The sequence below is a fragment of the Melospiza melodia genome, chromosome 13 (assembly GCF_035770615.1).
Source record: "Melospiza melodia melodia isolate bMelMel2 chromosome 13, bMelMel2.pri, whole genome shotgun sequence".
NCBI lineage: Eukaryota > Metazoa > Chordata > Aves > Passeriformes > Passerellidae > Melospiza > Melospiza melodia.
Window position 1 is genome coordinate 12,143,204 of NC_086206.1, and position 24,355 is coordinate 12,167,558.

At 37.2% G+C, this 24,355-nt stretch overlaps 1 protein-coding gene across 4 annotated transcripts in view; it reads left to right on the forward strand.

The window, feature by feature from the left end:
- The window catches only part of FTO (FTO alpha-ketoglutarate dependent dioxygenase), a 227,662-nt gene that overhangs the window by 8,939 nt on the left and 194,368 nt on the right, over nucleotides 1-24,355 (forward strand). The window contains exon 1 of one of the 4 annotated variants that reach the window (XM_063167788.1): nucleotides 15,542-15,603. The exons of the other annotated variants lie outside the window; for them this stretch is intronic. The gene's annotated coding sequence lies outside the window, so the exon portion shown is untranslated. Of the gene's footprint in view, nucleotides 1-15,541; nucleotides 15,604-24,355 lie in introns of those variants that run through there. 4 annotated transcript variants of the gene reach the window in all.

Consider the following 24,355-nt stretch of genomic DNA (forward strand, 5'->3'; position numbering starts at 1 on the left):
TATAAATAGGCATGAATGAAATAAAAGCAGATTATGAGTACAGACAATGTTTATATTTCACAGGCTTGTATTCCATTTTAAAAAACTTCAAAAATATTTTACTTGAATTAGTTAAAGCTCGTATTCCTGGATGCCTGTTTTGCTTGAGTGTGCCATGGGGAATTATTTTTAAAAGGCTTTCTTCTTCTGAGTTTCTTTGCATTCTTGATATTAATATTTTGAAGTTAGATTCCATAAGCTTTTCTCCAGTATTGTTGAAACTTGTAGGAAATTTTCTGACCGTGAGAACTGGTACTTCAGAAAACGTTTTGTAATCACTTGACTGTAGCAAGTTGTGCTTGATGAGAGTGTATGGCAAAGTTCTTAGTGGTGTTACAGCTTAAACCTTTGTGATGAACTGTAGATATTGGTCAGCCCTCCCTGAACTGTTTTAAATATGTCTTATGTTACTGAGGGATTTCTTCACAGAAAGAGTGATTGGGGGTTGGAGGTGGTGGAGTCACCATCCCTTGAGGTGTTTAGGGCTGCCTTTGGCACTTAGTGCCATGGACTAGTTCAGAAGGTGGTGTCGTCACATTGATGATCCTTCCCCAAATTGACAATTTCTGCTTTACCTAGGACCATTTTGCCTATGTGGAAGAGCTTTGAAATTTGTTATTCAGTCCAAAAAAGTTGAATTGTAACTTTATGGTTCTGGCTAATTGAAAGTAATCCAGCGTGATCAGGACAGTAGATTGGTCATTATCTGTGGTTTCTTTGATTTGATGAATGTTGATACCATGACTTGTGCAATAAAACATACCAATGTAATGCCTATCTAAAGGAGTTTGTGCTCTGTGTGTGTCTGTATACATGACAAACACATGAGTTTATGCTTTATGATCCAAACATATTCCTCATAAATAATGAGAATTCATTTTCTCTTCAGTTTGCAGAGCCCAGTTTGTGATTAGGGTTTTAAAGGCCTGGTGCCATGACAGAGGGTGGTCAGAGCAGTAATGTCACAGGCAGGAGGATGGCAGTGACCCAGTGAAAGAAACAAGCACTTTGCATGTTGACTCCTTTGTGAGAGGGCAATGTTTGGCCCTGTAAGTGCAGGAGAGATGGACTGTTCATGAAAAGGGCACAGAGAGCTTACCCATATGATCCTTTGTCAGCCTGATTAAATTTAGTGTCAAGCATTCATTCATATGAAAGATGAGACACATCACTGTTTATCTAATAGAAAAAAGTATTTCTATTTTTCCTGAAGTCTTTTATATGTTAATAGAGGCAAACATGACCATGATCACATCATTTAAATATGTATGTAAAAAAATATACATACTGGCAATGGTTTAAAAGTAAGATGTATATGTTTTATGCAAATAATGCAATTTCATTGTTAATCACGCTGTTCAAGTCATAACTCCACACAAAACAGTGCTTTTAAACAAATAGAATATACTGTTATTGGGCCATTTATAACAGAAATGCTTAGAATATTTAGAGACTGATGCAGAGTATTTATTTTGCATGCTTTAATATATGCTTCTATTGTGATACTAATATACAAATGCAGAATCAAAATTCTGAGTATTAGACCTAACTGTAAGGTTTTAGACTCTGTTTTTTAATATTGGAAGAAACACCAGTATTTAGAACAAGGTTTACAACACATGTAATTTTGGAAGTAAATGCAAGCATACAAAAAAATTGGAAGAATTTCTTGTGAAATAATTGAACTTCTTAATATTTAAAGAATGAGAGGGGAAAAAGTTTAGATGTCTTTCCCCTCACTCTTCCTACCCTGCCAAATGTGGCTTGCTTAAAAGAACTTCTGGGAGTTCTGTTTAATGTTATACTTTGCATGCATTTGTGATTTGAAATAAGGAAAAAAAAAAAAAAAGCTAAATTTGAGAGAGACAGTTTGAATGGCATGCTGTCAGTTTGGCTCTCCGCGAATTGGCAGTGGTCTCATTTAGGACCTTCAAATATGTGTCTGCCTGGACAGAATGAGAACGTTTTGCATGTTCTTGAGAAGACAACCACTCCTTGCTGCCTCACAGTACTCAGTGGTGCATGACAGTTGCCCTTCATCGCTGTCTCCTTCCAAGTTAACCTTTGACCGCCCGCTTTGTTGCCGCGCAACGCTCGGAGCAGGCCGCGGTGTTGGGGAGTGACGGGCATTGGCCTGCAACGTGCTTGTCATTATTGCGCTGTCAAAAGTAGCCTGCCATTGGGCTCCAGCAAGGTTTGAAACCTATGTGCAGCAGTCCATAGTACTTAACTTCCAGCACTGTCAACAGGGCGATCGAATGTGCATAAGAAATGCGTGTTGAATATGGCTTTGATCATAATATAGGGAGATCTTTTTTGAGCGCGCTAAATGTATTCATATGAGTTTCACGGGGCCAAGAGGTTGATTCTGCTGCCATGGTAAAAAAGTGAACTGTTGTCTCCTGTGGTCTAAGTTTCAAATAGCACAATTTAGATTTGAACAGCTCTGCCAGTTAAACTCTCAGCTTGTCTTGCGTATCCTATCAGCTTTTCAGCCAGCAGTATAAGCAGCGAGATACCAGACCAGTGGTGCCTGAGGTTAGCTGTCAAACTGGAATGTTATTTTGGATCTTGCTGTAATGTAATATCATAGAAGGAGGTCAGGCTGTGTGATTTGTAAAGCAGTTGTGCAAACTTAAAATGACTGAAATGTTTATTTCAGGTACTTTTTTTTCCCCCCCATCTAAAAGAGTTGATGAGAAAATAGAATTTATCATAAAAAACCCAAAGGCAATATAAAATGGTCATTTTTCTCTCAAGTACAGAATACAGCACGTAAAATAGCATCAAAATCCAACATGAGAAGCCAGGCTGAAATTCACTAAGTAATAAATGCTTGACATTGAAAATATTTAACAGACAAATATCTGTGTATTTTCTGATGAATCTCAAAGAGATTTGGGATAGACCTCGTACTTAATTTAACAAATGAGGATTGTGAATATAAACTTGGTGTGTAAGTAAATCACTTATGCATTGTATCATATATTACCAAATATGTTTAATTACTTCCTGCTTGGAAGTGTCATTTCCAACTTTAGTGGAATATTTGCTATTCACTTGGGCAACAGCTGTCTCTAACTGAAGTTTATTTTATTGGATTTGAAACTTGTCTGTTTTCTCTCAAAATATATCAGTTCCTTTGTAATTGAAATGGTATATTAAAATTGCATCAGAAAATATCATCTTAAAACCAGAGATTCACTAGAGCTTGTTCATAATGACCATAATGACTTCTTTCCAAACCAGAAAAGTAGCATTATCTTGCAAACTGGCTATAAAATTACTTTTTTTTCCCTTCAAGTTTCAAAACATCATCATGCTAATTAAGTAAAAACAGTAGAGTCATAGTAGTGGTTATTGGTTAGATTGCCTAGAAACAAAAAAGTATTATTTTCATAATATTTTTGCCCTCAGAGTATTTTCTGAACCATATTTTATTTTTCCTGCTCACAGTATCATTTGCGAGAGACCTCAGTTCAGAGTCAATGATCTAAAATACTAGATTGTGTTATGGAGATCCTTTTTTGGTCTTCTTTCTCTTAAAGATAAATGTTGCTGTTTAATAGCCCAACTCTTTTAGTCTTTGCCAGTGTGTTGACATGTGGCTGCTCTGAAATAGAGTATAAAATGCATGCATCCAGGTGTTTGTTTGTGTACATACATGTACACCTGTGTCATAAATGTGCAAAATTCTTTGGTGAATGAAGTGGTCTGCTTTTGCGTGTTAAAACTATTATCTGCTAAATTCCTTATCCTGCCCATGAAGTTGCTGTTAGTAAGTTTTGATTTATGTTTCCTCTTTCTGGAGTAATGTGTGTATATATATATATATATATATATATATATATATATATATATATATATATATATATAAATATGCTTTCTGAAGAAGGACTGAATTTTTGAAGTGTGTAAATATGCAAACATTTAACTGCATTTCCTTAGGCAACTAAATAGCATTTAAATAATGAGTCATTGTGTTGGTTGATACGGTCTCTGAGTTCAGAACTCCTTTTCAGCCTCCACAGTTAAAAAAAAGCTACCAAAATTAACAGAAAAACTGGCCCAACTATTTTCAAACTAAAAGAATGTTATTTGTCTTTTCAGAAAAATGTTACTATTTCTTTCACTGTACAAATGACGGTTTAATTTCTGCTGGGAGTTACTACTACTCTTTGTAGTTGAGTTAATGAGGAAGAAAAGTTTAAAATCTTCAACCACAAATTTATTTTTTTGCTTGAAGTGTGGAATATCTATTCCCTTTCTAACCAGAGGCTGCCTTTTTTTTTCCTATTTTGAAGTAACATTTTACACTCATGTGCCGAAGAAAGTAGACATCATTATGCAGTTTATTGTGTGTTCATATCTTTATATTTTTCTGAATGGAAATACTTCTGTGAATTCTGTCCAGTCTGTGTCATGACTAAGAGTTGGCAATGTTTTTGCTCTTGCTCAGCAGATCTTTTTATCACTATTATAAAAAGGATATGGAGAAACCAGTTTATTAACATAAAATGCAATAAAAAGTAAGCTCTCATTAACTGTTGGGAGATGGTGTCTTTTCCCATTGCCTTAAAAGATAAAAGGAGCGCTATAGAAGTGTTTTCTAACTTTCTTTAGACATTAGAATTTGAAAGTGAAAGCACAGTGAATAAAGATGACAGCAGTTAAGTGTCATTATTTTGTTTTGTGTTCTGAATTAAGAATATCCCGGCTGAAAGCAAAATGTTTTAATCGAGCAAAGAAACTTCTGAAGTGGTTCTCAGGATGGCAGGAGGTGTCCATGTGCTTTTTATTTCGACTTCCAAAGGTGTTCAAAAGCCACACAAGTGTATTTGAGAGGTTAAACATCCATGATGCTCTATGATGTTATAGGAACAAAATAAATCCTATTACCCAAAATAAAAGAGAGGTAGATACCTTAAGGGAAGTGCTTTGTTGTCACCTTTACCCTCTGCAGTACAAAATATCGGCTTGTCACAAAGGTTGAGACCTTTGTAGTGCATTCTTTCAGGGAACAAATTTGTCTTCTGGCTTTAATGTAAGAGCTGTGAAATATCTGTATTAGGTAAAATAGAGGTTAAGGCACCTTAAGGGCACTGAATTCTTATCTCTTTTTACTAGCAGGGGTGTCAACATGTACTAAAATGTGATGACCTACTCTCCTCTTTGATAAAAAGGAAAATGACCTGTCTACTGTGAATGGTGATAGAGTTGCCTGGGGCAGATTACATTGTCACCTTTTTTAGTACTGGTGTGTAGAAAAATAAAAAAGGCCAGGATAGTTCTGTTTACCGCAGAAGTATTTGACATTTCTAGCTACTGATAAAATATACTCAGGGGTAGCAAGAAGAAGCTGGTTTACAGTACTAAACAAGGTTATGAAGAAAGGCAGAGATTGTTTGTTGTGTGAGCCCTTGGTATCACAGGGTGTATCATGTCTAGAGATTCCTTCTGACCCCTTCAGACACTCACTCGTGGCTCAAGCTCTGCATTTAACCCTGCTCTCCACTTGTCCAGGGCCTTCTGGTGCACAAAATGCTGACATGGCTTGAGTCACGTCGTGAAATTCTGATGTGCCAGTGGGCTCTGCAGCTTAGAGAGTTCAATCATGGACTAAGTTGATACAAGTAACAATATTTCTTGCATTCTAGAAATAATTGGTGTCATATTCTATACCTTTTCTGGGTAGCATTCCAGATAATTTATAATTTGTAACAAATCATTTAGAGGTTGTTGTTAGTCATTGCCTATTGCTGTGTGTGATGAAATATAACGTAGAGAGTTGATTTAAATTGTAGAGCTGGAACATCTCAAACTGTTAAATGAACTTTAAGCTTTAATTATACTTCTATGCAGTTCTGTAAAGGAAGGTTTGCTCCCTGCTAATCAGAAATTGGACTTAAGGACAAAGGAAATATTTCTATTGCACTATTTATCTATATTTGAGTAGAATGGGTTTCAGCATTTCTTCATGTTTCACACAATGGCAATGAAATTTAGATGTCTCTTGTGTGCGTTCCTTGCATAATAATCTTGTCTCTTGTTTGCATAAATAAATTTTAAAAGTTTTGTTGTTAGAGGGATGAGACCCCAAGGAATGTGAAATTAATGTCCTGTTGCCAAAAGCTATTGGTTTTTGCATTGTTTAAAAACTGAAATCTGTGCCCCCAAAATGAGTGAAAACATATATGAACATTCATGAGGGAAACTGAGAAAGTTTCTTTAAAAGGCCTGGGAGCCTTTTTAAAAAAAGGAAATGCTGTAACTTTGGTCTAGTTTTGGCTGTTTGCAGGTCAAGCTCATTAAGGTATTTTTGGCCTAAAGCTCTAAGTATCCATGAAGGTAGAAATCTGTTGGTATTGGTTTTAATGTCAATAGAAGATGAAATTTAGAAAATCAGTGTTAACTTATTTAAATCAGGTCAGTGAAGAGTGTTTTGTTAGGTCCTGAAAATTCTGACATGATATTCTTCTGAAGCATAAATAATTAACTTTGTCTTTCCTGATTATTTAGAATTTTTTTATAAGGCATGTGAAAGAGGAGATAACTGATAGACGATTCTGAAAAAGGACTTTAAGCAGACAATTCTTTTCAACTTCTTAAAATGGTACTTCAGCAAGAGCAATTTTGCCTCAAAAGTCCAGTTTCCTTAGAGTTGGGGCAATGCTGTGGCATCAGGTGCTTGCTTAAAGTGGATTTGTGCTTGAAACAATTTTGAGAATGATGAGCTGATGAATTAAATCAAGGTTATTTTAAACTATTTAAAGTATAACATTATCCATGGAAATATCAATTTAATTTTTGCATCTTTTGGTAAGGTTGTAAACTCATATCTCTATTAAAAACTGAAAGAACAGTCTAGAGAATTTGGATTTATGAAGTGTTGTGGAATGTTCCTGATTATATCCCAGAAGGCTAGTAGCTACTTATAAAGTAAAAGCTTATTGCTTTACAGAACTTTTCATCTTTCAGTTTTTTACTGTTTACAAAATTCAATATTTATTCATACTTAACTGCCCATAATTTTATCTGCATTTGTGATTAAAGAGTTTTTAGAAATTTGCATTAACAAGCCCATTTATTTATCATCTTTTTTGTTTGTTTCATAATCAGTGGGGGATTTGGTATTGTTTTCTTGTAAATATTTTTATTCCAAGAGATTTAAGTAAAGAGCAGGATATAATCCAGTTCCTAATTCAATTCCTATTTCAGGAAAATTAGAGGTTGAAGTCAATAGTGAAGGTGGGCAATGAGCAATGAAGGAACAGAATAACTCAAGAAAGAGAGACATGCTGAAAGATGATAAAATACTAAGGCAAGGTAATATTTTGGGAGGAAGATTAGATAAGCAGAAAAGTAACACAGAACTGAATGAAAGAGAATCAATAAAAAGTGAATTACAAAGCCAGACATCTAGTGGATTCCTGTGTAATATTCTAGCATTTATTTGACTGAAATGTAATGAGTGACTGTTGTGTAGTGTATATAGGAGTGAATTTACATGTGTGGTTTGCTGTTTAAGAGAGGCTGTTTAGCAGTGTAAGTACATCAAATTTTATTTAAAGCCAGGTTATTTTTCACTTGGGCATCTGCTAATTCTTGTTTTGTGAGGAGTAGTGAGGGAGAGTTCATACTGAGGAAAAAAATGGAAGATTTTTTTTAAAGCATGGAGTGTTAGCATAGCTACAAATAATAAAAATGAAGAAAAATCAAAACAAATAGTTGTGAAAAACACATGACCTGCTCATGCATAAGTACCTGCTGGGCCTTGGCCATTGAGTCCTGTAGAGAGGTACCTGGCTGAAATAGTCTGAACTGCTTAGAATGGATTTATTATTCTTAGAAAATCTCCTTTGCATGTGGAATCTTCTCTACTATTGTGGCTCTAGCCTAATCTCTCCTTTCTAATTTAGTTTTGAAATTCTTTGAGAATTCCAAATTCTATCTGAGTGTGCAAAATGGCAGAACTTTGCATGCATAATAAAAGCTCAGTGACTTCCTGACAGTGCCAGTGGTGTGATTAATTCCCTTGCATAATAAATTCTGTCATCCTATGCATATGCAGGGACAATATAAGCAAAGGGGAATGAAGGATCCCTATGGATGATGTCTGGGGCAGAGCTCTTGTCTTGCTCTTGTCAAATATGTTTGTCTCTCCCCAGAAATCTGTCCCCACAGATTTCTTTCTCCTTGGGCTTTATGCCAGTTGCAGCATCTTCCCCATCTGGTCAGTGTCAGGAAGGTGGGCCACACCTCAACCTCGTCCATCCCGTGCTGGCGAGTTTGTGTGACTCTTGGTACAGAGGCAGAAAACAGAAGAAAGCTGGCATTCTCCTAAGGAGCCTTTTCTCTAGTAACCCCTGGTGTTTGCCACATTGAGCCTTTTCCTGTTAATAAATTGCACTGTTTGCAGAAAATCATGCCAGGTGTTTGACTGGAGCAATTTTGCATCAGGTGTTGTGGTGGCTCATATCCCAGATATGAGGCCTTTGATTGCATTAATTCTTAGTAATGATCCAGACTTTTCTTGGGTAACCTTACAGTGTTAGTCAGTTGTGTTTGTAGCATGCCACATGATTCTTTTGTGCTTCTATAGGTAATTTCTAGGTATTATTCCATGAATAGTAGTAAAAATTTAGGATTTTTAACTAGGATCACCAAAGCTTTCAAGCTAGAAAGTTACCTCAGTCTCTTTTCTGACATGATCAGTTGCTCTTGCAGGCTCTAAACTGGGATTATGTGGTGCCTGTAAATATTAACAAGAAGCCTTAGAGAACTTCTACTGACAAGGCAGAATAGCTTTATGACATTATGCTGGCAAAACTCTGTATGTCATGTTTGTATCTACACATGTGGAAAGGTATAGTGCATTTTGCTAGCTGTAGTTTTTAGGCAGGTATGGTGATTTGATGTCATGCTGCACATATTTCTGTATCATAGTAAACAAAATACTTGTATCTGGTTAAATTAATAGATCAAGTAGACTTTGTGTTTTAGTAACGGGATAAAATATAATTTAAATTCTGGCTGGTTACCAGTGTTTATCAGTGATGAAAAATTACAGATTAGTCTCTGTTTCTGTAATCAGGACATTTACACAATGGATATATTGTTACAGTTGTCGTTTTAGTTCTGATTATTACTCAATATGTCTATTGCAATTTTCTCATTTACAGCTGTTATTGAGCTCCATGTGTAATAGATGGAATTACTGTGTCTACCATTTATTTAATGAATAGCCTACAGAAACATTAGTGTTACTAATATTATCCACTTAATGTACACAACAGTTTATAATATGGATAGATGAATAATGTGTTGCACTATTTAAATTTTATTGGAATGTGATAAATAGATCTAGTGCATTTTTGTTCCTAAATGTGGCGTTAGAGTCATCTGGGGGGTTTAAAAAAAGTCAATTCTAAGCAAAGTGATTGCACCTAATCTGTTATCTAATATATAAATAAAGTAGTTTGGACTTAAAACTCTTTTTTGGGGGGGTGGGATTTGAACCAAGAGGAAATTTTTCTTATTAATATAAGTGAGAGTGTCTACTGTTCAAGTTCATTCTTGATGGGGGGTATTCTGCTAATAAGGAGAACTGGGTGGGAAAACTAACAATTTGGCTTCTTTGCTCAGTAGCAAGAAGTGTATGTGAGACACATGTATTAAACTGAATTAACTGAGTTCGCCAATCTGATAAATATGACATGCAGCTCTGATTAAATAGCAAAGATAGCAGCCTGTATAGTAAGCAAAGTCAGGCCTTGCCCAATGCAGGCAGCTTCCTAGCTACTCTTGCTCTTTATCTGCTTTTTTTGACTTAGAGCAATGTAGAAAGGCTTGATTTTGTAAGCCTAAGAGGAAAATATTCTCCCCCACCTCTGTTTTGAGCAATTTTGATTGTATGAAAGAGGAACTCCTTGGCCTGATTTGTCAGACTTAGTAGGGCTTCTCTAAACTGACTCTTCAAGATACTATTTTTGAAAAAGTTGTTGTATTACAGGTAATAAGGATATACTTTGGTTTCATGAAAAGCACTGTAAAATGGAACAACCATAATTAAAGGTAGGGGGTTTTTTTCTGAATAAATAGACACTTAAACAAAATCTCCAGTAAATGTTATGTAGAAGTTACACTGTTTGAGTCAGAGAATATGAATTTTTTGTTTCAGACATCAGTATTTACATTCTGGTATTTTACTTGCTGTGTTGAGACAAATTTGATAGTTAAAAGCAATAATGTATTAGACCAACTTGTAAGAGTATAAAAGTTAGACAAGGCTTATTTGTCCTTAAGCTGGACTGACCTTGCCTAGTGGCTCTGGGTGGTCTTACAAGGGATATACCCATGGCTGCTATAGCCCAATGTATTTTGGGTTAGCAGCCCCAAAATGTTCTTTAGAGCAGCCAAGCTGGGCTGTGCAGACCAGTGAATCTTTGATGCTGAAGTGACTCAGGTCACCTACTGTTACTCCCCAGAACTCAGAGGAAATCTGAGAGATGTTGGCATGTTCACTTATGAATTTTAATGATTTCTTTAATTGTAGTTTTAACTCTGTAAATAGTTTAAGCTGAGTGTGTACAGAAAGCAGTCTGTGCATTTATGTACATCTGACGGTTGTTTATTTATCTACTAAATAAAATACCTACCAAGCCTTCCTACCATAAGACTTATGTGCTCCTAGCTGTGTATCCATGAATTCCTTTACGTTACCATTACTTTGCCATTTAAACACTCTCCATTCTGAGCTACACTGAAGAGCAGGGGTTCATGAGCAGTGACCTGCCAGCATTTCAGGACCACCCAAGGACTGCAGAGAGCTGCCTGGGATTTTAATTCCAGTTCCCCAAAAATACTTGGTGTTTCAGAGAAGGTAAAATGCGTGCATTGCATACACATGCCTTTCTTCTGTCCACTTGTACAAAGCTGTGACTTTCTTCCTTAAAAGAATGTCTTATGTGTTACTTATTTGGAGCCATCTGTAATCCTATTGCAATGTAAAGTAATTTACTTCCAGCTTTTATGTGATTATTTTCTCAAAAATGCAGAGCTTTCCAGAAGTTCTGTAACATATCACACATGAAGAGTAGCACAAAATTGATATCTTAGCAGAATAAATAATTTTGATATCTTCAATGTTTTCTCTGGTTACTCTATCAGTTCTTTTCACAGATTTTTTTTTTCTTTTTTGCTTACTACAGAAAAATTACATCAAATGCAGGATAACAGAACACTGTCAAACTAAGAAGGTTTTATATGGACAGCATTAGACAGGAGCAGAAAGATCCAGTGCACTAATAGGCACGCTCACATGAGCTACCTAGTCCATTGACAGTTTTTTCCTTTGTTCTCCCTCTCGACCCACTTTCTGCCAGTGATTTGTGACATATTTTGTAAGAGATCAAATAAGCCCTTGACACCTGATTGCAATGTAGTGCTTGTTTACAGTTGCATTTTTGAAGGACCTCTAGACAAGATGGAAGGTTTAACTTAAAGTAATTAAATTTGCATCTGCTCTGTGACAGGAATTTTCTTATGTGTGTATCCTGTTGAGCAACTTTTACTGTAATTGGCCATGAAGTACCAAAAGAGGGATCCAGGTAGACAAAGTCATTGTTGCCTACTACTAAAATCTGTCATGGTATTTCTTAAGGAGTGGCTTGTACTTGGCTTGTGCCATGTTCTTTGAAATATAGTAATGCGTACTTTTCCTTTTTTTCTGTTATTGTTAAGGTGGACCCTTACTTGAAACACAAATTAAGCTGAACTTGATGGAGAGCATTTTCTATTCACATTTTAAAATCTAAAGAACTCTTACAGCTGCTTTAAATTCAATATTATTAATTCATCTGTTTTTTGTGGTATATTTTGGCCAGATTGATATTGTTGAATTTCCTCTGATTAGTGAGATTCAAAGTAGCATACCAGGATGTTCTCCTAATACCAACTGAAGTGGTTTTATGAGGACCAAGAATTATTTGCATCTTGCATGACGTGTCCTTATGGTTAGTTTTGAGTACAGAGTAGGTTAGAAGAAGTTATTTGCAACCTACTGACTACAAGGGAAATTAATAGCTTTTGAAAGGGCTGTAATGAAGGGCTGACCCAACTGGCTTTTGTATTATACTTTGTTTATCCTGCTCTCATCTCTATCACCTTTGGGCTACAACAAAACGTAATTTATGTTAGCAGTGCTTCATTGGAGGTGGAAGGTCACATTTTTAATGAGAGTAGCCCTGATTGGGATTCAGGTTTTAAAATGTGTGGTTGAGTTCAGTCAACAAAGTCCATGTGAAGAAAACTATTGTAGAAAGGAGTGAGAAGACATTATATGAGGGGGAAATAGTACCATTTTCTTTTATTTAAAGTTCAGCTAGCAGAAATTAAATAGGTAGGAAAAGGGATTTAACAAAGTACCAGCAATGTGATGCTCACGTTTAATAAGCCTTTATAATTTTGGCAGAGTGGTGGATTCTTTGTACTGAGAAAAATACTTTGCAAATAATCACTTTCCTCTATTTTGGTCCTGTTTGCTAAAAACATTTCTCTCTCTTTCATATCTTTGACTTGAGCGGGACAGAAATGAGAGGACCACCTGTGCTTGTTCCAGGGAGAACTTGTCTGTATTTGGAACAGTTAACCATAATACCCAACTGGGTCTGACTTTTCCCTTTAGAAGGCAAAGTTGCTTTATGTTCATGAGATTGAGCAGTGGTGTCCATTAGTGGTATGCTTTAAAAACGATCGGATGTATTTTTGTTGAATGGTGTTAATATCAGAATTCACTTAGTGACTTACATAACCAATTTTATGAAACATGTACTTTCTCACAGAAGCTGAAATTTTTTTGAGGTTGGTTAAATCTTTAATAGAATTCTAGTCAAAAGAAGTTTAGCAGGTACCTGGGGAAGTTTTAGGGTATAAGCAATGAAGGTAAAGTTGTCAACTCAGAGTAGTCAAAAGCTGATTTGAAAGAAGTTCTTGGATTTGTGTTTTCAACATTCAAATACCTACCCTGTGTGACTGGTGCTTGCCATCAATCTCACTCTCATCTTTCATTTATGGGTGTTGTTTGCAAGTGACAAAGTGCTTCAGTTATGTTTAAGGAAGGAATAGGAAACACATCAGGTTTTTGAATTTCATTACTTTTTGTGGAAACAACTTCTAACCTGAGTTTAGTTCAAAGTTTGCATAGAGAAAAGTGGTAGGATGAACCTCTTTGGTTCTTTACAGCCAGATTATCTTTGATGGAGACACAGATTATCAAAGCCTGAGCTTTTATATCCTTTTTAAAAACTGTATATATAGACTGTGCAACGGTAACCACTATGAAAAACCATAAGGCCCATAGGATTAACCTTGTGAAGGAAAGTTTGGGAGGGCTGCAGGTTAGATTGCATGAGAGCTGCAATACTTTGAAGAGGTATTGTGCTGATGTGAGAAGCTTTTTTCCCCCGATTTTGGATTGTTTTCTGTGTATCATGCTGCATCATGACTAAATATTGGATTGTGCCCCTGTGTGATAGGACCTTTTTATTCCATGGTGGTATGTGAAGCAATCTACGGAGGCCCTCAGTTCAAACACACACTGGGTTTCCTTTGCCTCTCTGCAGCACTCCCCACTCCTGTAGCTGCACTTGGCTTTCTGGCAGAGGTCAGCCTTGCTGTGCTGCTCTGCAATGCCTCTCCATCCCAATCCTCCCTTCTGCCCCACCGCAGCACTCCCCTGTGCCTGGGCTCCTGATGTCTCTTGGCAAGGAACAGAATCACACTACGCTTTAAAGCAACACAATGTTGGGATTCCCCTTCTTTTCATCCGTGTCAATAGGTCCTGAACTATTAATGCAAGTCTTCAAAATGATTCTTTTAAATTTACACTTGTTTTACATTATTTTATAATTAAATTTTAGTGTTGAAAGAGAAGGAAGGAATAGAAGTTTTTGAAGTGATTAAATATTAATTTTATTCACATTTAACCCTAATTTACATTAAGGATGTTAACTGAAAGGCAGATCTTTTGAATTCAAGATTTTCATTTCCTTTTAGCCTCACTGATGAGCAGTTAGATCCTGTCATATAAAGTGTCAGAGTGCACCAGGATAGAAGGAATAATTGTGCAGTCTTGAACTTTTTAGGATGGTCTTGTATTTTAGGATGGTCTGTTTGTGATGCTTGCTGTGTCCTAACAAAATAAACAAACAAAAAAGAAATTTAAAAATATTTAGTCTAAACAAAAATTGAGATTTGAAACAAAACAACTGCTAGAGAGACTTTCCTTCTTGAGGACTATGATGATTCTTCTTGTCTATCTCAACAGGACTTCTGTGACTTAGAAAGCTGATTTCTGTAATGTTTTAATGGAAGGTACATAAAGAATTAATATTGATGACGAAATCATGTATTACATATATGAGAGATAGATATATATATATATTTTACATGCAGGGCTATGAATTTAAGTAAATACAAAAAAATTTGGGCTGCAGGCCTCTACAACTAGGTGTAAAACTGACCAGTATGTTTATTTCCTTTCAGAGAATTTAATTAACTACAATGCACTCAGTATCCTTCTGTTAAGATCTGTAGTTCTCACCTGAGACTTCAGGAAATGTAGAATTTCTTTTTGTGATTTCAGTTGCTTACAGAGCCCTGGATAAAAGTTCAGTCTTGGTGTAAACTGCTGCAGCATTTTGGGTGCATTCAGTGCTTACACTTGCACAAGTAAAATCCTGCAAACGATACAGGCCTTTGTGTTGTGTTTAATAAATCATGGAACTTTGAAGAATCTTTGAGAAGTGGGGCCTGCATGTGACTGAGCAGCAGTCATGAATAAGTGTTATCCTCATGTGTATCTAGCAGACAGTAATAGATGCTTGAACAGACAATATGAGCACTGAGTGAATGATGGTAACAACATTAAATATTTACATACAGCAAAAGCATTTTTTGACAGCAGAAAAGAGACTGTCTCTGGAGCAAGGTGGGTAAACGCCAGTGTGATATAGTACACCTTTCTATAGGACAACTTTTTCTTAATAACTAGCAGTGTTTCTCTGTAAGACAGATAGATGATCTACTGTCATACAGGAAAATTTTCAAGACTTTATTGGTGTAATCTCCAGGTGCCAATATCACTCCATACCTACCATATTGCAAAAACAGTTCCTGAGTTCAGAAATAAGAATTGATAATTGATTAATAACTAAATGGTTAATATTAACCAAAGTAAATTTTAACCTGTTACCAAAAGCCCAGATTCACTCTACTTTGCCTTACCTCAGTTTTGCATTGAATTTCCAACACAGGAGCTGTCTGGAGAGCTGTGTCCTAGAGAATGTAGTACTGTGGCTGTGCCTGAAAGAGTTGATGAAAGCAGGGAGTCCTCCTGCACTCTCCACTGCTGAGCAGTTTCACGGGAGTAAATCCATTTTATTGATTCTGGAGTTCTTGAAGTGCAGGATATTTGTTTATGTGCCCTTGTTTTGTTTTTCAGGGAACCTGCAAATTATGATTGTAGAACAGTTGGTATTGCTTGCACTGGACTTGTTAAAATAGGTAATGTTTGATTCACACATAATTTTAACAGGAAATTACTTTATCAGAAGCATGGGATAACAATTTTTGTACTGAGGAACATGCTAATTTTGTTAGAGGTTTTTATCCTTCTAAATGCAGTTCAAAAACCTTTCACTTGTAGGAAAGAAGTAAAACAATGGTGATAGTAAATTGAATATTTTTTTAATACTGTATGAAGTATGACTATGATGAGCTTGCTTGCATTTAATGATCTGTCATGTCATGTAATTAAAACAAATTAATATTGAAGACAAACTAAAATTGAGTGCTATTAATCCACTTTTTCATATATTCATTTTCTAATCACAAAAGAGAAGCAAAAGAGAACATAGAACACAATTCTAGAATTTGTTGCTTTAAATCATCAGTAAGGTTGGTTTTTTGTTTTGTTCCGATATTTTACAGCAAAGATAATTCTTTGGAAGTGGATAAGGGAAACTTCTTTTTCAAAAGATGCTTGGTAATTCCTTTCTTAGCAGTGGCTTCAGTGTGGGTATCCAGTCAATGTCCATGAGCAATCTGCATCATTTGAGAATATGAATAACTGTGAATATCTGGAATATCTAAGGCATATGACCAGTTGAACTTTGGTCAGTCAGACGTTTTTTGAGCTATAAGGGCAAATACATTTTTATAGCTTTTAAGGAAAGAATTTTAATCCTATGGAGGAAAGGGCTGGTATATTGCAAAAGGGAAAAAATGTTATTATATTCCTGCAAATATGTGAACGATATGCTTTGCAAAAGGAATATGACAGAAATTTAATGTGATGTGTTCTCTTCTTGGAAGAATTTTTCTTTGGGGGAAAACTTTTGCAGGTGATAGCTGTTCTGAGGAGCATTCCTATGTGGCTGTAAAACTGATGTGGCTACAGAGCTAGAATGCTCATGACTTGATGCCAGTGGATGTGGGCTGAGATGCTTTGAGTGGGGACTGCACTGAAGATAAACCCAGCTGGGCTCATTTCACCGTCTAAAACTTCAACCATATTCCTTGTTGTTTATTGAATATCAAGAATTGGAAATTATGCAGCATTTGCATTTCAGAATGAATCTGGAATCTAGTACAGCATTTAAATTTCAGATTGTATCTGGAATCTAGAAAGTCAGTGTGACCCTGGCTTTCAGGGGGCAGCACATCTCAGGATCCTTAAGAAACAATATCTGTTTTGGAGTAGATGATCTATGTGTGTTTTTCAAGGCTACTGCTAGTTTGGGATCTTTTTGGATCAAAACTTCTAACATGATGATCAGGAGTTCTTCTAGTTTAAATCCTTTTTCTTTCTAACACAACCTCTGTGTTAGAAACAAGGAAGTATTTTTATAAAAACAATAAAACAACAGGCTCTTAAAAGCTTGAACAATAATACGTCAGTGACCATCAGACTTTGGACTGTTTTGTTCAATGCTTTGGTAAACAGGGGGTTACACTTGGTTTTTGCTGTTAATGCTGCCTTCTTTGTGCTGTGGTCTCTTCACTTCCTCACCATTTTTCATTGCTTTGTATCAGCACATCTTCCTTCCCATCTGCTCATTTGAGCTTTCCAAGGTGTCAGAGCAGTGGAAGTTCTCCAGAAAGTACAAGCACTTTCTTTGAAGCTGGAAGGGCAATTTGAGAAGCCATGAGCAGAATTCTGTATGACACATAAGGAACAAATTTATCCTTCTTTTTAAATTTCATATTTAAAGTAGGGACATGGTGGATTCTTGTGGCAGCAGTTAAGTCCTAAAGTAAGGTATAGATTCAAATACTTAAAGTGTATTTACAGTAAAGGTTTCCAAACTTAGTGTGCTGAACACTCCATGAGTGAATCTTCTCCCATTTTGATTTCTAAGGGTTTTTAGTACGAAATTTGGATTTCTGAGGGCTTTTTAACAGTATTTAAGCACTTCACGGCATAACTGTATGCCTAATACAGTGGAAGGTTTAGTCCATGTGGTCATATTGTCCTAATCTAAACATCAAAATGAGAATTCTAGCTTCAGAAACTTCTTTCATCACACATAATGTCAGGGTTTTCTGGTGCAGATACATAAGTGGATAAGATTCTGTGTTCATCATATAACCCCCAAGGTCTAGACCATATAATGGTCAGGACCTGAGAACATACAAGACTTCACTAAAGTTTTCTGTTTCCATTTCACTGAGTTTGTAGTGGGGAAATTAAATTAGACAAACTCTGCAACTGTCAGTCTTGTTGCAGCCTAAATAATATTTTCATGAGCAGTGGTTTAAAAGCTGTTCTTCCTTCTCTTCATTCTCACCCCTCACACTTCTTGCGGCTTCAGAATGAGGAGAAATCATTTTTAAAGCAACCTCTAAGCACCTTGTGATACAAGATACATTTCAATCAGAACAGACATTTGGGGTCCTCCTGTAACAATAAGTCTGCCTGGTGTGGATTTTTGATTTTTTTTTCTCCTTGTTTTGTAGTACGAAATTCTACATACACTAAAGTACATTATTTTTGCTTAGTTTAATGAAGTACAAAAAATTGGGAGTCATGAGATTGAGCCATGGCAATTTAATGCCAGTAATAGGAAGCAGATTGGTTGAGAGTGATTTTCTGCTGAAATTAGTACTATAAAGTATTAATATATTGCTATTCATTTCATGATGATAGATGTGGGGTTCAGATGTAGCATTTTTAACTTATTCATCAATATATATAGAGTGTCCATAAATAAATGCTGTCCATGTGGTAAATGGCTAGAGAAATAGACTTCTTCTTGCCTTTTCCCCTAAAAATGTTGTGAAATAAAAATGTAGAGACTAATGGCAGGGATTGCACTAGCATCCTTTTTTGCATTCTATGCTTTTAACTTGATCTAAGCATGTAAGTGAATCTTTCTACTTGGCAGACAGTTGTGCTGGTATTCACACATTAATTTATATTTTAACCTTTTCATGGCTTTTCGTGAGCCAGGTTGTGCTGCAAAGTTTAGTTTGTTTGTGTAAACTTCAGCATTGAGCTGCAACACTGATCAGCAGAATAGAATCAGGGTCACAGAGATGGGAGATGGCCGTAACTCCATTGTAATATAAACATGATGGTAGGAGCATACATAGTGTCAACATGCAAGCAAGGAAGGGAAGGATGTTCAACTTTGCAGGCTCTAGTGTACTTTATTAATCTATGAAAGCACATCAGATAGAAATAGTAGTGATAAGAGTCCATTCAAAACAGAGGGAGGTATAAAAAATTTTTAATTGATCAAATTTTTTCCTGGGATGAATGACAAAACCTGTCCAAATCTTCCAGTGCATGGTATAGGCTGTAAGGTACACAGGCTTGGACTGTACTAGCAGGGTGTAATAAAACTGTGTGTAAAGCGTTTCCAGCTATTTAAGGGTGCGTGTGCTGGATGTATGAAGGAAGAAGAACATGAGTCCCCATGACCCCGCTGTGTGTGGATTTCCCTGGCACAGAGGGGCGCTCCTGTCCTGCTGTGCGCGGACCAGCTTTGGGCCGTGCGCCCAAATATGCAAAATCAATTGCAAAATCTGAAATCAATGCAAAAACTGTCCAAAGCTTCCAGTGCATAGTATAGACTTTAAGATACACTGGCTTGGACTGTACGAGTGGTCTGTAATAAAACTTTGTGTGAAGCTAAGGATGTGCATGTTGGAGGTAAAGAGCAAGAAGAATGTGTGGTTTTGACCCCACTGTGGGGTTTTCCCTGGCACAGAGGGGCGCTTCTGTCCCGCAGTGCATGAACCAGCTTTGGGCCGTGCGCCCAAATATACAATATTTTCCTGAAATCAATGACAAAAACTGTCCAAAGCTTCCAGTGCATAGTATGGGCTTTGAGTTACACTGGACAGCGTGTCTTGGACAGTAGGAGCGGGCTGTAATAAAACTATGTGTAAAGCGTTTCCAGCTATTGAAGGGCGCGTTTGTGGAGGTGTAGAGCAAGAAGAGTCTCTCCCCATGACCCCGCTGTGTCGGGATTTCCCTGGCACAGAGGGGCGCTCCTGTCCCGCAGTGCAGGAACCAGCTTTGTGCTGTGCGCGCAAATACTCAATATTTTCCTGAAATCAATGACAAAAACTATCCAAGCTTCTAGTGCATTGTATAGGCTTTAAGATACACTGGCTTGAACTGTACGAGCGGATTGTAATAAAAGTGTGCGTAAAGCTAAAGGCACGTGTATTAGAGGTATGAAGGAAGAAGGAGTCCCCCTGACCCCGCTGTGTGTGGATTTTCCTGGCACAGAGGGGCACTCCAGTCCCGGGCCGGGCGGGCTTTGGGCCGTGCACCTAAATATACAATATTTTCCTGAGATCAATGACAAAAACTGTCCAAAGCTTCTAGTGCATAGTATAGGCTTTAAAATACACTGGACAGCATATCTTGGACAGTAGGAACAGGCTCTAATAAAACTGTGTGTAAAGCTAAGGGCGCGTGTGTTGGAGGTACAGAGCGTTTGTTGGAGGTGCAGAGCAAGCAGAATGTGTGGTTTTGACCCCGCTGTGTCGGGATTTCCCTGGCACGGAGGGGCGCTCCTGTCCCGGGCCGGGCCCGGTCCCGCTTTGGGCCCTGCGCGCTGCCGCCGCTGGGTGGCGCTGCAGCACCGGCCGTGCCCGCTCCGCTGGCCGTGTGGGGAATTGGTTATCGGCAAAGGCAAGGGGAAATGTGTTTAATGTATTTAATGTATTTAATGTATTCATCTCCGGCCCAGGCAGCCATTGAATGCCCCCCGACATGCCCTCTCACAGCTCTGGCCTGTTGACTATGCTTATTTGGTGTAATAATTAGCAGAAATTCTCGCTAACAGCGGTACTTACCAACACCTCGCGTTTTCCTCTGTGTTTTCGTACGTGATGGATTGTGCATTCTATGAATAAAGTTAAGCGGGTCACAGCCTAAGCCCTGTACAACACAGCTATTTTCTGCACAATAGTTCTGAATAGATATATATTAACTCCTTTTTTAATCCCCGTGGTGTAATGGAAACAAATTCGAGCCTTTTTGTAATAGGCTATGGAAAACTTGTAAGCACAGAACACTTAATTTGTCAACTTAAAGAACAAAAAAAGAGAAATGGAATCAGGAGCAACAGAAAGTATAGTACAGTATCTGTTAGCAAAGGCAGGCTTCAGGAGCCTGTTCCAGTGCTTCATGAGGTTTGGTACAGATCACTGTACTTTGTTCTAGAGGAACAATTCTCATATGCATTTTGAAGGTGATCTCTGCGCTGCTGTGATGCTCAGTTTGTCTGCTTGGTATGAAAATAAAGGTAGGGATTCTCAGTTAAGCAGTACTTGGGGTTTTTTGCACTTTCCTAGCTGGAAATGGTTTTGCTTAAATATTTGTGATGGAAATAAAGAGAAAAGGTTCCTGAATAAATGCTGTGGGTAGGGATCCTCATCATGGTTCTTTCCAGATGGAAGGCCTGATAAAGTTAAGTATTCCCAAAGTTATTAAGTAATTTAGTCTTTTTTTGAGCTAAACTCCTAAGTAAAAATTCAGTGGAATTCTTATATAATGAATTAGCTCAAGTAGCAGTGATTTGAGGCATATTTCACATGGAAGTTCAGCTCTGCATAGAGACTATCAAGCCTTTGTCACTAGTTTAATTGGGAATTGCAGCGTGTGTAGTGCCAAATGTGGGTCATAAGCTCTTGCAGTTGTTTGTTACTTAATTTTAAAATCCTCCCTTTGAATATTTTTTTTTAAATCCTTCCTTGTTAATTTTTTTTTCATTCGGCCCTTCTTGAATTCTAGCTACTGCTGAAGCACTTCCATTGTAGAGGGGGAAGTAATACAGCATGTTAAGCCAGCAAATAAGAACAAAGGTGGGTCTGGCAGCTTTCTTTTAATGTCAATTCCTTGCCCTCAGCCTCCCTTATTAATGCAGCTGAGCTGCTGTCACTCAGATGGTTTTACACAGACATGCAGGCTACGTGTCAGAAAGGGTGGCCTAGAATTCTGAGTTTCAGGTTGAGACTACTCCAACATACAAAACCACTGTATCAAATTATAAACTGGTTGACTCCAGTCCTTGTAGGCATTCTGACGGAAGTGACATTTATTTATTGTTGTCTTTGACATATCCTCTAAGGAAACAAGAGTTTAGATTTTAAGGTGTCTGCAGTATTTTCAGTTGGATGAAGACTTTCCTGCGTGCCTTTAAAATTATGATTGTTCAGAACAATCCTTCTCTTTTTCAAGTTGGGATTACTTCACACTAGGATTATTTTTTGTGGGTTTGTATCTCTTTACATGAAAGATTTTTATGTTTTCTCACTGTTCTTTCACTTGTGCTTATTTACCGTGGGCTTTTTTGATAATGTACTTACCATTACATTACAATATCATATACAGATATTTACTTTAAAATACAATCAGAAGTTATTTGGTGCTTTTTCTTTACTGGGTCATTTCATGGATTCAGTTTTGATTGTCACCACAGCTCATTAAACATGTCTGCATTTCCTATCAGTCTGCTATATCTTTAGTATGTTGTGGGTCAGTATGGCTGCCCCTCTTCTTCCTTTGTTTAGACAACCAATCCAAGCCATTCTAGAGTGACTTAGTACTCCTGGTAGGAATTGTTTCTTTATTAAATTTTGCAGAAGAAACATGCAGTAGTGTAAGTCTAGGATATTTTGTCAGCAGAAGGGAGCAAGGGCAAAGGAGAATTGAAATGGGTGAAATCTGGAATGGTCCTCAATGTGCCAGCTTTTCTTTTTCACCTTCAGGAATCCAGCCTGTATTTGAGAGTAGCATGGAGAAGGGAAGAGATGGTTTGGAAAGATTTGTTATTATTGCACTACTTCACATTCTCAAAATACAGGCAGAGGTGGCAGCAGGACTATTCAGAATATCAGACCAGTTGGGACCAGTGTATGGTGAGAAAGGACAGGCAAGAGTTTTCTCTGAACAAATGCACAAGGAAGACTTAAGAAATAATTTTCATGCATTTCCCTTTTGAGTAGTGCTGCCCTGCAAAATTATACTTGAACAGTGCAAGTGACGGGAAAAGTTAATGAGAAATAAGGTCTGTATATGCAAATAATGGAAATGAAAACTGAAAATTAAGTATTAGCCTTTTCATAAGTCAGAATAGCTTTATTAAAACAGCATTATTGGAAAATGTTGGAGTTCTTAAGTTTGTTCAACAAATGTATTCTTAAGCAAAATGTTGATTTGCATTATGAAATTTGCCTGGATTTGGCACAAAGAAAATGTCTTAACAGAGATTTCCTTCTTTCACAGCACATCAATGTTCTCTTGTATTTTGCCTCTTAGTATACCCTAACATTATTTACGTTGTGCAGAAATAGCTTAAGAATAAAATGTGAGTAGCCTTTCTTTTACTTGTGGTTCTTTACCCTTATGATAGTTCTGTAAATGTTCTCAGTGCTGTGAAATACAGATCCCAACTAACTCCTGTTTTTTGGATTCTGAGCCAGCAGAGGTCTCTAACACCAAGGTCTCCTGGCTCACTGACCACTGGTGACTGGCACAGAGATAAATCAAAACCCAACTGAGCAATGAGATGCATCTGCCTTTCAGTCAGTGTGGCTCTGCTGCCACCAGTTTATTTGGTTAGGCTGTGTGTACAGAACTTCTTAAAGCAATATGAATGATTCTTTGAAGTCTGATGGTCTAAACAGTTTGGGAACCACTCATTTAGAAAAACTTCCAAACTTGATAGAAGAAAAAAATCCCATGAGGGAGAATTCAGGTTTGACAGAGGTGTCTCCTCCAATGCCTAATTATCCTTTCTTTTCAGTTGTGCTCCCTGTTTCTAGTCTGAACTTGTCCAGCATTTCAGACCCTGAATTTTGCTAATTGTTGCCTGCCAACTTAACATTTAGATGGTAGCGTTCTGTTCCCCATGTGGCTTATTTTGGAGACTGTAAACAAAGCAAAGTCTTCAAGCCTCAAAATTAACCAAGTCTGTATTGCTCACTCTGAGGTGTTTCTTTAAATGACTTTTGTTGAAAAAAACCCTTTTCTCCAGCAAACCATATAGCAATATCTTTCTTTAATTTATATGTCAAAATTCAATCCAGCAATTTTTCATTAATAGTTGTCTTATTACAAAGTTGAGTCAACAACTGTAGCATTTAAGTTTTCTAAGTGAGTGTTTCCATCATTTAACTGAGGTGTAGTGCATGCAAAGTTAGGAAATTAGTATGTAATAAATACAAACCAATGTCTGTGCATTTATTACAAGATTTTATGACTCTTAGAATCATAAAATACCAGGTTGGAAGGGGGCCTCAAGGATTCTCTGGTCCAGTTGTGTGAAATGTTACAAATTGCACTGCACCTCACTGAATACACTCATACAAATTTTATGTTAAATTGATGTGCATAATGTGATCTGTGATTTTTATATCCCTTAAAAGACATTGTTAAGTGATAGAACTGCGTTAATATTGTTTTCCTGTGTGTCTTCAAATCTGACTAAGTTGTGCTGCTTTGGAAAGATGTTGAGAGTGAATTCATTGTAACCATGATCACACGTCAGTGATAGTTACTTTTAAATTGTTTTGGGGAGAGGAGGAAGAATTCCACAAAGCTTCTGCTCAAGGCCTCCTCAAGTGAGCAATGCTGGAAGGAAAATCTGAGTTGATCATGTCCTTGAAAAGGGCAAAGCACAAAGATGGAAGAGCAGAGGCAGGGAGCACAAGGCAAGAAGTCTGGTGCTGCTTCTGCAGCAGGAGCCCAGGGAACTGGCATAGCCCTTACTTTGGTGCATTTTTGGCAGTGATT